The 14048-nt window shown below is 43.4% G+C and overlaps 1 pseudogene; it reads right to left on the reverse strand.

Annotated features, from left to right (window-relative positions):
- Positions 1-264: 264 nt before the first annotated feature.
- On the reverse strand, positions 265-3272 carry LOC114078724 (vacuolar fusion protein CCZ1 homolog pseudogene; annotated as a pseudogene).
- Positions 3273-14048: the final 10776 nt, after the last annotated feature.

Genomic DNA, 14048 nt, shown 5'->3' on the forward strand with positions numbered 1-14048 from the left:
CGCCTGGCATATGTGAGGCACTAGGTTCAATACTCAGCATCTCATAAAAATAAAGGTATTGTGTCCATCTACAACTAAAAAAAGTTTTTTAAAAAATCTAAAAATTTCAGGGGACCATCAGACTGAGTAGAAATTTGGTTCTTCAAAGCAAGTATTGCTTTACTATTGTCATTAATCCAGTCAATTAAGTGACCAAGAACTTTCAATGCTAAACAAAATGTTTGCTGAGTTTTTTAAAAGATGTTTTCCACGAGCCATTATCAGTCACTCCAAATAGAATCTGCTATGGAACTACATGGTACAACGTTTCTTGCCTTTCTTGACTTCAATGACGTTAGCATTTTTTTTTAATTCAAAATAACACATAGCTTCTGCTGATCAGACTTTTCCTCAGCAACCCAATAATCCCTCACAGTTTTCATGATTCCTTTGTCTTCTCTGCCCTGGTAAAATCTAGGTATTTCCTAGAATCTTCATAAAATCTGGATGAGGAAATTTAAGTGATGCTCCAGACATTTGCCTCGTGGATTTTCTCTGCTAACTTCATGTGGTTGAAATAGATAAACTGTGCACCTTTTCCAGACCCAGGTATTCTTTTGTTGATGTTAAACTGCTCACAAACATCAGATGGGGCCCAACAGTGCTATCCAGTATTCCACAAAAATCCAGTGTTGGCTCTATGGAGACACAGATCATAAAGCACACAGCCACACAGGGCCTTATAAACAATTAAACGGAGCTCTTCATAAGCGTGTCTGTATTTACAAGAATTTGGGGGATCCACATTTTGCTTCTAGATTATTAAGGTTCAAGGGTCCAGTAAGAAGTCTTAAACGGGGTTGAAGATTCCCTGGCATTTCTGCTGACTGGAGAATTCCCTCCTGCCAACTCAGGTTCCACATGTGTGGGAAACAGAGAGTAAGTAGTGGGTGTTTGTACAAAATTCCCGAGTCGTCTTGTTCTGTCCACTCCAGATAGCTGGACATTATGGAGAAATGCAGTGTATTTGACCATACTGAGGTTTTTCTCCATTCTGTTAATAAAGGCCTGGATTTTCATGTAACTCATTTTATTCAATGGGAAGAAGCTGATTGCACCAAAAATGTCAACTAGGACACATGTCGACAAATGTGGCATTTGCAAAGACCAACAAAAGAATCCCTCTCATCTGTCTTTGAGGAGCTGGACACCTCCATAATCCACACTTTCCGAAATGTCCCGTTCCAAGGCCTGTGCGAGCTGTGGCATGGCTGCAGCATAGACCGCAATCCTGGTCCCGCAGCTGCTCCTGGTTTTCCAGTTTTACTTTTGCTTTTCAGTTGTAGGATTTGGAACAACCCTAACCATCCAGAAATTTCCTTCTGGTTCACTGAAGAACTGACAGTTCTGTGTATGTCAAGATTTTGCAGGTTTGGATGGATTAAAGGTCCCTCCCTGGCGTCGCCCGAATGGTGGATGGCAGATGAAGCATGGCAGCACCGGTGGGAATCACCTCTCCAGAGTCACAAGCCCAGTCCCAGCCAGGCCACCCACGCCCTGTCTCGGCCCCCTCCTCTCTCAGCCCACCCAGAGACAGTAGCTGGAGGTGATTACGTTCGTTTTATTCCTTTTTCTTACTAGTTTCTCTGGCTAGAAATTGCAATCTGATGTTGAGTAAAAGTGACAAAAGCTGACATCATTGTCTCTTGCCTGATGTTCGTGGAAAGGCTTTCAGTCTTATTCCTTTGATCGGATGCTAACTGCGGCATTTGAACAGGTGTCCTTTATCACAGAAGAAGTTCCCTTCAATTCACATTGGGTTGAGTGTTTCTATCAGGAAAGGGTGTTGGATTTTGTCAAATGCTTTGCATCTCTTAGGGTGGCGTATTACACTGATTGATGTTCAGTGTTGCTTTCCTACGATAAGTCCCCCTTGCTTACAGTGTTATGGTATGTTATCCTTTTAACATACCACTGGGTTGGTTTGATAGCTGGGGATTTCCCCCCTATATTCATACAAGGTACTGGTCTGTGGTTTCTTTGTGCTATCTCTGACTTTTGTTTCAAGGTAACACTAGGCTAATAGAATACTGTATTTTTTTTAAAAAGTTTGAGGATTGGTGTTAATTTTTCTTCCAATATCTACTAAAATTGCCAGAGAAGCTGTTTCAATCGGGGCTTTTTCTTGGTTGGAAGTTTCTTGATTGTTGACTCAAACTCTTTGACTGTTATAGGTCAATTTAGATTTCCTAGTTCTTAAGTGGGTGGTGTGTTTCTAGGGATCCGTCCATTTCACCTAGGTGATCTACTTATAATCTTTTCCATTTCTTCAAGCTCCATGGTAACGTCTCCTCCTCCACTCCTGCTTTGACAGCATTCTCACGCTGTCAAGATCAAGTCCTAAGACTTGTCAAGTCCTAAGTCAAACGACCTACCCAGAGGTCGAACCCTCTAACAGGTCCCTCCTCGCCTACAGTTAATGGAACAGGACAAATTTCCTCATGGTGTGTATTCTGCCTCCTGCCACGAGAAACATGCTCAATTGTGTACCGCTGGTGCTTCCCGAGTGGTCCCGCTGACAGCCTGGCGCTGGCCTGGCCTGGACTTCAACCCCAGCTCTGCGCTTCCCAGGCTGGGCCTTCTTGTCACATCACTATCCCTTCATCTCAGTTCCCAGTATGAGACAGAGGACCTGCCATCTCAGAGAAGGCTGGTAGAAAGCAATTGCATGAGGCCAAACGCATTGCAAGTAAGTAAATGGTGCCTCTATTTGTTGGTACATTTATATTTTTAGAACCAGTTTAGACTTACAGAATAACTGCGAAGATTGTATAGGGTTCCCACAGGCCCCACACCCAGTGTCCCCTGTTATTTCTCTTACATGGTGCGCTTGTTAGAGTTAATACTGATACATGGTTACTCTCAGCTGAAGTCCACAGATGGTCCTACTGTCCTTCTCTGTTCCAGAATACCACTCAGTGAGATGTTGTGTTTGGTCATTACCTACGATGGTCCCTCTGGACTGTGACAGTCGCTCAGACTTTCCTTGAGTTTCATGACCTTGATGATTGTGAGGAAACTGGTCGGGCTCTTGGTAGGATGTCCCTCAGGAGGGCTCTGTCTGGTGTGCTTCTCATGACTAGGCCAGGGTTGTGTGTTCTTGGAGGAAGACCCCAGGGGCCAAGTGCCATTTCGCTATATCCTGTGAACAGTTGCCACTGTCTGCAGGGCTTGTCACTGGGCATGTTGCCCTGCATCACCTGGCTGAGGCGGTGTCTGTCCGGATTCTCCATGGTAAAGGTGCTCTTTTCTTAACCTTTCTAGGCTGTAAAATTTGGAATGAAGTCACTATGTGCAGCTCATGCTTAAGGAGAAGTTATGTGCCACTTCCTTGATGGTGGAGGACCTCCATAATCATTTGGAATTCTTCTGCATGAGATTTCATTTTTTTAAAGATGAGTTTAATCTGTTTACTTTTTAAATTTTTATTTATTTATATTTTATGTGTGGTGCTGAGGACTGAACCTAGTGCCTCACACATGCGAGGCAAGTGCTCGACCACTGAGCCACAACCCCAGCCCAAATACATTCTTCCTCCTCCCCTCCCCCTCCCCCTCCCCTTCCCCTTCCCCTTCCCCTTCCCCCTCCCCTTCCCCTTCCCCTTCCCCTTCCCCTTCTCCTTCTCCTTCTTCTTCTTCTTCCCAGGAATTGAACCCAGGAGTGCTTTTAACCAATGAGCCACATCCCCAGCTCTTTTTTGTATTTTATTTGTAGACAGGGACTCGCTGAGTTGCTGAGGCTGACTATGAATTCATGATCCTCCTGCCTCAGCCTCCTGAGTTGCTGGGATTACAGGTGGGCACCACTATGCCAGGCCTGCATTAGATTTTTGTGTCTTCTCCTCCATTTATTTATTCAGTTGTTTACTTATGCAAGTATGACCTCATATATTTTTATTTTATGCTATAGGTTATAATGCATTATTACTTCATCTATTTCACTGTTCAAATTATTCTAGCTTTGGCCACTGGGAACACTGGGAGTTGGTTCTGTGTCTCTTGGTCACACCCCCCATCAATGTGGAATTTGGGTGGAGGGAGATGTTCTGAACGTTCCTCCATTTTCCTTTCTGGCACCAAAAAATTCATCCTTTATGTTTTCTTCCCAATCCTAGAATCAGTGATTTCTTCAAAGACCTCTAATCTTTGGAGACAAGAAAATGGTATTGGAGACTGAGATCTGAATGCTAAGCATGATCATTTCTACTGGTGAATCATTGCTACTGAATTTCTCTACATAACCCTGTTTATACACGTATCTATTGATTTCTATATATGTCTACATATAGCCGTCTATACCTATATAAAGCTAAACTTGAGCTTACACCGAAGCCTCCAACCCTAATTCATTGCCATATGGCTCATTCTAGCTTCCTGTCCTTGCTTGTGCACAAACTCTGACTCTCCAGCATTGAGAAAACTGGCTTCCGCTGTCTGCCAACCATTTACTCAGCTGTTCAATTCTAGTATCCAGTATCAGAATTGCAAATGCCTACCCTCATTGGAAACAACTTGATCGACTAGGAATACCATGCTTATGTTTCTTTTGCCTTGGGTCTTACAGACTATATTTATTTCTAAAGTTCCTAAGGTTGGCAACTTTCCTCCTCCTCCTTCAGTGAGGCTGTTTCATGTACCTGCAATACAGTTAGATTGTTTTGCCACCTTTGGTATTCTATCCTGGGATCCTAAGAGACTTTCTTAACATATTGCATACAGTTAGATTCATTTTTTTTTTTTTTTGTAGAGCTGGGAATTGAACCCAGGTCCTTGTCCATGTGAGGCAAGCACTCTACCAACTGAGCTATATCCCAGTCCCCCCCCCCCATTCATTCTTTATGTTGTGAAGTTCTATACATTTTGACAAAAGCCTAATGTATAGGATTTGGGTGATTATGATTAAAACTGCAATAAATATTTATATTGGGGTTTTGTGTGACTATACATTTTATTTGGATAAATACCTTTAAAGGCACAATGGCTGGATTGTGTGGTAACAAACTGCCAAGCTGTCTTCCCAAGTGATGGTATCATTTTCCATTCACACAGCAATAAGCATTTCAGCTATCATGTATCCTTGACAGCTATCTGTGTTTTGAATTTTATGGATTTGGGCTATTCTAACAGGTATTAGTAATATCTCAAAGTTGTGTTGACTTGCAATTCTTTAGTAACAGACAATGATAATCATCTTTCGTGTGCTTGTTTGCCACATGAACATCTTATTTGGTGAGATATGTAGGGAAATCTTTTGCCTGTTTTTAATTGGATTGTTTGTTTTCTGGTTGAGTATGCAGAGTTCTCGATACATGAGGTTACCACTCCCTTATCAGATACATGTTTTGTAAATATTTTCTTCCAATCTGTGGCTTTTCTTTTGGTTTTCTTAACAATGTCTTTCTCAAAGCAGAGGTTTTTAATTTTAAGAAAGTCCAACTAACTGATTTTTTTTTCCTTTAATGGATCATGCTCCGGTGTCATACCTAAAAACCAGTCTGGAGAGACCTCAGCAAGTTGGCCACCTAGGAAGCTCCAGACCCTTCTTCTTCCATAGAAACTGAAAGTGACAAGTGACCAAAATGACTGCATAGGAGCTCTGGAAACCAATCAAACATGTGTAGCAACAAAGAAAATGCTCAACCAAGAAAATGCCACATCCAGAATCAGAGGTGGTTTCACTCCCCCTTGTCCCAACATGGCATGTCAGGAAGAGTAGCCCAGTTCCTAGTTCTCACCCTTGGGACAGAAGGGACAATGTACAATTTGTTTGCTATGTTCTTATCTGCTGGGGAGCTACCCTGGAGACTGTGCTGTGTCCCCTGCCTCAGCGTACAGAGGAGGACTGGTGGCAGTTTGGATCTCAGACTGTTGGAAGCCACAGAAGGCAGTGGAGAGCACCCTGGAGCGTGAAAAACCTTGGGGACCTGGGGATCCAGGGGTGCCGAGGCCAAGAGATTATGGAGGATGAATAAGTAGGACACTCAAGGCCATGAGAAAGTCCAGAGTGGGATCCTGGGGGAAATTAAGACATTCAACAGCAGCCATGAATGTGGGGAAATTTTTTAAAAAGCACAGACACAAGTCCACAGAACATATGTCCAGAAAATATCTAAGAAGACTTAATCCCCTAACAAGGGTTGATTACAAAACTCAGGGGCCCAACAATTAGTGGAGGTCTTCCACACCAGTCTGAAAAGGCTGGGAGAGGTGGCTATTTTTTCAAATGCACAAACTTCAGTGCAAGACATACAAAGAAACAAGAAAACATGGTCTATTCAAAGAAACTACAGATCTCCACAAACCATCTGATTAAACACACATATTAGACTTAAATAACTGTCCTAAATATTTTCAAAGAACTAAAAGATGTAGAATTCTCAGTTGTCTTTTTTTTTTTTTTTTCCTGTCAGAACTTTAAATATATCATCCTGCTTCCTTCTGGCCTGTGAGTTTTCTGCTGAAAGCTCTGTTACTAGTCTTATCGAGGATCTCTTGGGTAGAATGAGTTATATCCCTTGTACTGCTTTCCAGATTTCTCTATTTGTCTTTTGACAGTGGGGGTATAATGTGTCTCACTGGGAATCTCTTTGGGCTTAATATGCTTGGATTTCATTGAGATTTTTGGATTTGTATATCTATATCTTTCCTCATATTTGGAAAGTATTTAGTTTTTATTTATCTCTTAGTATTTAGTTTTTATTATATCTCTTCCCCAAGTATGAGGAAGAGAACATTCACAGAAAAAACAAAAGGGAAGAGAATTTGTTACCACTAAACCTCACCTATGGGAAATGCTAGAGAGAGTCCTTCAAGTTGAAATGAAAAAATACTAGACAGTGCTGGGCATGGTGGCATATGCTTGTAATCCCAGCAGCTCAGGAGGCTGAGCCAGGAGGATTGTGAGTTCAAAGCCAGCCTCAGCAATAGTGAGGTGCTAAGCAACTCAGTGAAACCCTGTCTCTAAATAAAATACAAAATAGGGCTGGGGATGTGGCCCAGTGGTTGAGTGCCCCTGAGTTCAAGCCCCAGTACCACCACCAACAACAACAAAACAATGCTAGACAGTAAATAGAAGCCACAGAAAAATATAAAGTTCTCCAGTATAGACATAGATATGGACAATATAAAATAGCATTATAATTTTGATTGTGCTCCATATTTATTTTCTGAAATATTTAAAAGAAATACACAAAATATCATAAATTATTACATATACAATGTATATTGGGTATATAATATATTAAGATGTAATATATGACATCAATAACAAAGTGGGAGAGGAAAGGATTATACTTTTTGTATTCAAATGAAGTTAAGCTGTTATCAATTTAAGACAGATTTTTCATAACTTTTATATTATATGTAATCCCCATGACAAGCAGAAAGTAAATATAGATTATACAAAAAAGTAAATGAGAAAGAAATGAAATATGTCACTACAAAAATCAATTGGACACAAACGAAAGCAGTAATGGAGGAATAAGAAACAAACAAAAAAAACTACATGGAGTTAGGGGTACAGCTCAGTGGTAAAGCCCTTGCCTGGCGTGTGTGAGGCCCTTGGGGTGGAAGTAAGTCTACAAAGTATACAGGAAACAAATATGTCAAATTCGCGTTTCTATCAGTAATTACTTTAAATATAAATGGATTAAGCTCCTTAATCCAAAGACATAGATAAGTGATTATTTAAAGAAAATCAGGAAGAAAAAAAAAAAGAAAATCAGGACCCAACAATATGTTGTCTACAAGAAACTCACTTAAGATCTAAGGACATGCACAGATTGAAAGTAAAAGTAAGAAACAAATGTTCTAAGCAAATAGTAACCAAAAACTACACTAATATCAGACAAATTAGACTTTAAGTCAAAAACTTAAAAGTGACAAAGACAGACAATATATAGTGATTAAGAGGTCAATTCTCCAAGAAGATATACTCTTATAAACATGTACACCAAGCATCAGACTTTCTAAATACCTGAAACAAACATTGACAGAATTGAAGTGAAAAATAGACAGGTCTAGAATAGTAGAAGACTTTAATACCCCACTTTTCAATATTTATAAATCAACTAGTGAGAAAATTAATAAGGAAATAGGGGACTTTTGAATGACACTTCAGAACCAACAGACATTCATGGAACATTCCAGAAAACAATAGAATACACATTCTTCTCAAGTGCATTCTTCTCTAGAATAAACAATTCAAAACACAAAACATGAACTTAATATTTTTAAAAAATTTATCTTTGAGTAAGCACAATGATGAAGTTCTTTTTTATTAAATATTTTTTTAGTTCTCAATGTACCTTTATTTTTTTTTATTTATATGAGGTGCTGAGAATCAAACCCAGTGCCTCACACATGCTAGGCAAGCGCTCTACCACTGAGCTACAACCCCAGTCTGCAGAACTTAATAATTTTAAAACCTTGAGATTCTATAAAATATCTTTTTAAATTATAATGGAATGGAAATAGGAACCAATACAAGAAGGAAAACAGAAAATTTCACAAATATGATGACATCAAGCAATTCACTCTTAACCAATGGGGCAAAGAAGAAATCTGAGGGGAAACTAGAAAATATCTTGAGATAAATGAAAACAAAAACTCCATATCTCAAAATTTATTAAGTACAGAAAAAGCAATGGTACTGAGAAAAGTTATAGCTGCAAATGCTTAGCTTGAAAAAGAAGAATGGTCTCAATCAACAAACAAGCTTCACAAGTTAAAGAACTAGAAAAATAAAAGACTAAACTAAAAACTATCAGAAAGAAGAACATGATATAGATTAAGACAGAGAAAAATCAATGAAACCAAGAGCTGGTTCCTTGTAATAATAAAAAAAAATGACAAATCTTTAGCTAGATTAATAAAAGAGAAATGAAATCAGAAATGAAAGGGAAAATTACTTCCAATTTTACCTAACTATCCAATTTTATGCAAGACTTATGAATCAAAAATTGTACTACAAATTAGATAACAAATTGGATAAGTCAGGTGAGATGGACAAATTCCTAGAAACCTAATAATTGAATCATGAGGACCTAGAAAGTCTAAATAGACAGAGGTGGGGGCTGGGGTTGTGGCTCAGCAGTAGAGCACTTGTCTCGCATGTGTGGGACCCTGGGTTCGATCCTCAGCACCATGTAAAAAATAAATGAGTGAAATAAAGGTATTGTGAATAAATATTTTTTAATAAATAAATAAATAAAACTAAATAGACAGAGGCTTAATTAGCAATCAGAAACCTTCCCAAAAGAAAAACCAAGACCAGATGGTGAATTTTACCATTTAAAGAAGGAACACCCACGGAGATTGAAGAAGTCTGTGTTCCTTGTCGCTCCATGATAGAGGATTCAAGCAGCAGGAATACTGCTCCTCTGTGAGGTGGGAGGAAGAGAGATTTCACTAAAACTCAATATTGGACCATCCGGGGTGTCTTAGAGACTCAGAAATTTAGGTCCATTAAACAAAGAAAAAACACTACACTGGAACCAAGCTGATTGTGGCAGCAGCAACCACGGTGCTCATTTAGTGCAGAGGGAGGGAAGACACAAAGAAATACAGATAGATTAAGTCCAGAAAATCCTGAGACCAGAAATCAGCCTGACCTTATCTGATGCAGAGGCTGCACTGTGCACTGGTGCATGAAAAGCACCCTCACCATCTTTCCCAGCTGCTGCAGGAGCCAGGAGATCTGAGCAAAGACAGCTACATGTCCTGGCAAGCACCTGCCCATGACCTGGTTGGTACCTAACAGAATAAGACTGAAACAGGCACAGAGAATATTTTACCCAGGGGGATTCAAGTCAGAAAAGCCAAGGGGAGCCTGGCTCACTTCCCACTGTGAGTAGGGCAGCTCACAGGACCAGCTGAAGGTGGGTCTGGAGTTTGATGAGGTGGGTGTAAATACACTCAAGGAATAACCCTAGGAAACCTGGGAAGGCTGTGTTCATGGGCAGCAGAGGGGGATAAGGGTTGGGCATCCCTACCAGTAGAATCCTGTGAGATCCAGACTCCAGCAGAGATCGGCAATTGCCAGGCCCTAGGGGTGACCTAATCTCTCAGAGCAGTCACCAGCCAACAAAGCCCCTGAGTCCTGATTGGACCTAACCCCCTGTCAGAGCTCCATCCCCAGACTCTGCAGTGGCCACCTAGGATGTGCCTCCACCTTGTCTGTGCAAACTCCTGCTGATGGAGCCGCCATCCCATCCTACCTCACACTGGGGAGAAGGAAAGCAAGGAACTTTTGAACTCCCACTGGCAACTTGGTAAGCAACACAAACAGAGGCAAGGCTTAGCAACCCTCGCTCTCACACTCAGCACAGAGCTCAAGAAGAAATGGAAAGGACGTTGGGCATAGACAGTGACCATATATTCTCATTGATTATTTTGACAATCTCAGTGAAAATGGTCCCTTAATTTTTCATGAAGAATCTCTTTTTATCAAGCCAGGGGCAGTGGCACACGCCTGTAATCCCAGCAACTCAGGAGGCAGGAGGATCGCGAGTTCAAAGCCAGCTTCAGCAATTTAGTGAGGCATTAAGTAACTTAGCAAGACCCTGTCTTAACATAAATTTTAAAAGGACTGGGGATGTAGCTCAGTGGTCAAGTGCCCCTGGGTTCAATCCCCTACTACTAATCATCACCATCATCATTATCATCATCATTTTTTTCAGTTGGTTTTTTCACAAAAGAAATAAAATTGACAAACCCTTAGCCAAGCTAACCAAAAGAGAAGGAAATAACTCAAATTATAAAAATCCATAATGAAAATGGAAATATCACCACAGATGCTACTTAAATACAGAAGATAATCAGAAACTATTCTTGATTCATACAGCGAAGTATCATGTCCCACCTGGGGTCATGGGACCACATGCATGAAGGGTGGGGTGCTCGGTGCTCCCTGGCAAAGCCTGCCCCCCTGCACCAACCTCCCCATGAGCCCTCTGGTGGCCTGGGGCTCCTGCCTGAAACACACCCTTCCAGCTCCTTGAAACCCCTTCCAGTTTCCAAAGGATGTCCACCCGCACCTCTGTCCCTTCAGCCTGGACATCTTCCTCGCCTCCTCTCCTGCATCCTCAGCACTCAGATTAGACATGACCTCCTACAGAAAGCCCATCTGGGTTCCCCTCAGCTACAGGAGCCTCCTCCAGCCCCCAGGGCCTGGTGGGCACCACCATGCCCACGCTGATTCCTCTAGGTCTGTACCCCCAGGTCACCTCTCTCCCATGGGCACACCATAGCCCTGGGAGCACAACACTTGGTGAAAGCGTCATGTGGTCTCAGAACCAAAGCGGAGACGGAGGTCCAGGTGGATGTCAGCACCCCATGAACTCAAATTCCCACTCTGACCAGGATACACTGGGAAAGCCAGCCTGTTCCTCTGAAGGCCACAGGCTCTCAGGAAGCTCTGTGGGGCCTCCAGACCCTGCCCTCTCTCCACAAGAAGGCTCCCCTGAAGCTTCAGAGTGTGCCCGTGACATGGCTGATGACAGCTGCCCTCACAGCAAGTCCCCAAGCAGGTCCTGGCCGGTGTGTGCTCTCAGCCCATGCAGGTCCACCCAGCAGTCCCCGCTGGGCTCCCAGCAAAAGCCTGATTCTCCCATCTCACCTGCCCTGCATATCTGCCCCACCTCTGCCCACTGCTCCTGCCTGGAGACAGCTACACTGGCCTCCTCCTGTGCCCCCAAGACAGTGGGTCCATTCCCACCTCCACCCAGAGCTCTCCCAGCAGGCACCTGCAAAGCTGGCCCCTGTCCTGATGGCCACGAACCTCTTGGTCTCAAGGGGTGTCCTTGCACCTGCTAGGACCTGTGCCTGAAGCCTCCTGGGCAACTCCCCTGGGCTCAGCCTTGAGTTCACGGAAGGCCTCAGCCACAACACCCAGCCCTTCTGTGCAGAAGATGATTCCATTCCTAGGGTCAATCTTGGGGGACAGGAGGTCCCACTTTTTCCTGTCCAAGCAAGGTCCAGGGCCATGGGGCACATGACACAGCAGGACACACACACACACACACACACACACACACACACACACGCAGGAGCAAAAGTGGAATCAGAAACTGAGGCAGAAGCAACCATCAGGGCTAACTCTGCCCCAAGGCAGCCGGCAAGCAGAACCGGACTCCAGCGAGCCAGGCGCAGACCTGCGCAGGCACAGACCTGCAGGAGATGCCACCCCACAGGCTGCCTCCAGCTCCCTCAGCAACCAGAACTGCCCAGCAGGCGTCCCAGAACCCAGAACAGGGTTGCCACAGAAGTCAGACCCCCAGCAGTCAAGATCCACCCCTGAGCCCTAGCAGCCCAGCCCAGGGACCACCCATAGCACCAGCCCCCAGGGGCGACCCCGCACAGGTCACAGCCAGAGCTTGGTGTCCGCTGAGCCTCCAGAACCTCGACCTGGAGCTCTAGGGCACCTGGTCCTGCACAGGCCACCACCCGACACAGCTGGCTCCCTGGTGACCAGCCCCAGCCCCTGTGTCCCCTCGAATGGTTGCATCACGCACAGTGATAGGGCCACTGGGGAGAAGCATAGGCCTGGAGCTTCTCCTCCAAGGGTTGAGAAGGCCGGAGCTGGGGACAGCAGGCAGCAGCAGCACTGCATGGGGGCGGGGTGACACCCAGAGAAGCCGCCTGAGGCGGGAGCAGCTCAGAGCCCAGGATGGGAAAGGGAACAGGGAAAAAGTGGGCCCTGAGAGCCGGTGGCGACAGGGAGGGTCCTCCCAGAGCAGCCCTAGCCTCGGGGAATTGTGCGGAGATAGAGGCAAAGGTGAGGGCAAAGTGCAAGCAGCCTAGCCGGCTTAGCTGTGGAACAGTGCCGCCCGGTGGCGTACTGGTGGAACTGCGCCTCTCTCTTCGGTTATTCACCATTGAACCAATTAGCGTTCCCTGGGTATTTCACACCAAGTGGATTATTCTATAACACCTCCTTCCTATTAAAATTTTTTTGTTTTCAGCAATAATCACGAAATAAAACAAATAATAATGATAACCATAAAATAAAATCAAAATGTGTTTACTGTCTGTAATATTTTATGTAACAACATCATTCATTGTTCAGTAACAAGTAAATTTTAATAAAACTGAAAATAATCTGCAAATTGCAAAATTTAAGAAGCCACTAAGTTACACCACGGATGTAAGTTTTCTTTATTTATTCATCAGTTTCTAAATAATTTAAAAACAATGTTTGCACTTTAGAATTCAAATTCAGTGATACAGTTCATTATATATATATATGTATTTATAAAAAAATTGTCATTAGTTTCAAGACACCACTGTTTTAAATTTTAAAGAAAATTTTAAACACAAAACTTTAAACAAAAAAATTCAAGTTCCGTGTCTTTATAATTACTGCGCTCTCACCTGTTTTGAATCTAATCTATCAACAGTCTGGTGGGAGCTAGAGACCCCCAAACAATCCCCAACGATACAAACCTACTCTCAAAACCAAAGCACAGAGCCGACCCAGCAGGGTCTGACTGGTGATATTACTGGGGTTGTCTAAATGAACTGTCATGACAAAGTTCATTAAAGGATAGGCAAAAAAATATGCTCTTTAAAGTTTACATTTAAATATTAAAACTCAACAGTAAATGGTGAGATCAGAACAGTAAATTGTGGGATCAGAACACAGAGTTCACAGCACTCTCAGAGTCAGTGTCCTGGTTCGACCATATACTCCGATGTCAGCCCGCCACCTGGGCTCGGGCTCCACACAACAGCTAGGGCCCAAGCCCGTGGCCCCTCAAAATGGCCACAGGCCATCCAGATGGCCTGGCTCTAGACCATGAGTAAAAAGAAGTTTGTCTCCCCAGAATCCCCAGCAAATCTCCTGGCCTCTCATTGGCTCTGAGCAGGCACCTCCCTCCCCTGAACCAAGCACCTGGGCAGAGGAAATGAGGCCCTGGCTGGGAGCTGTCGGGGGAGCCAATAGCAGCTGGGGGCACATCCAGAGAAGAAATGCAAAGGGGGCAGGACTGAGCTGGCACAGGGGCACCAGGT

This window comes from Marmota flaviventris, chromosome 14 (genome assembly GCF_047511675.1).
Source record: "Marmota flaviventris isolate mMarFla1 chromosome 14, mMarFla1.hap1, whole genome shotgun sequence".
In the NCBI taxonomy this organism is placed as follows: Eukaryota; Metazoa; Chordata; class Mammalia; order Rodentia; family Sciuridae; genus Marmota; species Marmota flaviventris.